Genomic DNA, 1,877 nt, shown 5'->3' with positions numbered 1-1,877 from the left:
ATCGGTCTGGTCTCCGCCCCAGCAAAGCACAGAGCAGCCCTACACCTGCTTAGTATGAAATGGCTCCATGTGGCTCCTTAATCCTAGCTGCCATGTCATAGGTTCACCTTGGTTACTGCCTGTGCTGCACAGTTGCCATGGCAGCCCAGCCCAGCAGTCCATGCTCATTTTCCAAGAGGAGATGTCACAACGAACCTGTCTGGCTGGGAAAGCCTGGCCCTGTGTGCTGTAATTCAACTCCTCCCCTCTCCCTCTTGGACGGACTGCCCTGTCCCCTCCGGTACATTGTGTGGAATCGGGGATTAGGGGGTGCGAGGCAGAGATGAAAGCTGCATGGCTGTCAGTCTGGCCACAAACTAACTCCCCAGCACTTCAGCGATACAAGGGCTATGTGCACAAACCATATGCTAGCACTTCACTACAACCCTCTGGAACACAAGCAGCCCTGTGGCTGGCGTGCTGAGAAATCCCACTGCATAGCATTAATCTCCTCTAGCCGGCCACAGAGACCGCTCGGATCAGAACACATCCATTTTCAGGATCAGCTCTGACTCTGTAAACTGCTAATGCTGGGCTCCAAACCTCTCCACCGAGCCAGAAATGAAACAAAAGTTTGCACTTATTGACTGGCATCAGAGGGTATGTCCCTAGTTTGAACTAGGGATGCAAATGTAGGCATTTGAAATAGTCAATGAAGCGGGAATTTAAATATCCTGAGCTTCATTAGAATGAACTCACCGGCGCGTTACTCTGATCAACAGCTATTTTCAAAGTGAATGCGCCGGGACGCATTAGTTCAAACCAAACCCCTTGGTTCGAACTAACTTTACTCCTCGTTTGTTTGGTTTGAACTAACATGTCCCAGTGTGCACTTTCACTTTCGAAACAGCTGTTGATCGGAGTAACGCGCTGGTGAGATCATGCTAATGAAGCACCGGATATTTAAATCCCTGCTTCATTGACTATTTCAAATGCCTACATTTGCATCCCTAGTTCGAACTAGAGTGCAAGTGTAGACATATCCAGATACATCCAGCCAAAGCCAACGCCAACCAATAAGTAAAAACCCTATTTACTGAGCAATGCCCTCATGCAGTGCTAGAAGGCAGACAGAAGTCCAGTGTGTTCAGAAAGAAAGGAGGGAATTATTTTTAAATAGGGAATCTTCCCAGAGAAAGAGGCTTATAGTTACCATAGGAACCCATAACTGTAGCAACTTCCTCACTGACACCATGGAATCTGGTTCTGTAACCCTTGGGGTTGGCTTGCACATGCCCGATCATGGAACTCTTCTGCCTCCAAGAATAAATAGCTCAGTGGTAGGGAGCAGTGTATTCCCACTTTTTACACCCCTACTGCTGATGCTACTGTGTAAAGGTCATTTAGTTAATCAAGGGAATGTTGCCAAGCAGTTAGGATAGGGAACTGGGACCGTGTGTTTCTTGTTCCAACATAATTTGCTGGGTGAGCTCAGTCAAGTAGTTTGCATATTATGAGGCTCAAGGAAATTCAGGACTTGATTGTGGTGCTTACATGGGAGCTGGGCTCTTCTGAAATAGAGATCATGCTTAGTAATAGTGGCTATTTGTGTCTAAGGCCCCAGCTGAAACCAAGGTTCTATTGTGTTAGGTGCTGTACCTCCTCCATATACTTTATACTATAAGGCTACATCTACACTATGAGTTCTCAGCAAGAAATATGCTAATGAAAGACTCATTTGCATGAGTCAATCTCATTTGCATATTTTCTGCCAATCTATTTTTGTGCAAAAACAAGCAGTGGGGATGTTTTCTTTTTGTGCAAAAACCCCTTTTCCGCAAGAGGTATGCCTACTTTTTGGGGCATAAGGATCTTGTGGAAAAAGGGGTTTTTGCACA

Source organism: Pelodiscus sinensis, chromosome 22 (genome assembly GCF_049634645.1).
Source record: "Pelodiscus sinensis isolate JC-2024 chromosome 22, ASM4963464v1, whole genome shotgun sequence".
Taxonomy (NCBI): Eukaryota; Metazoa; Chordata; order Testudines; family Trionychidae; genus Pelodiscus; species Pelodiscus sinensis.
Note: the sequence above shows the minus strand (reverse complement) of the source record.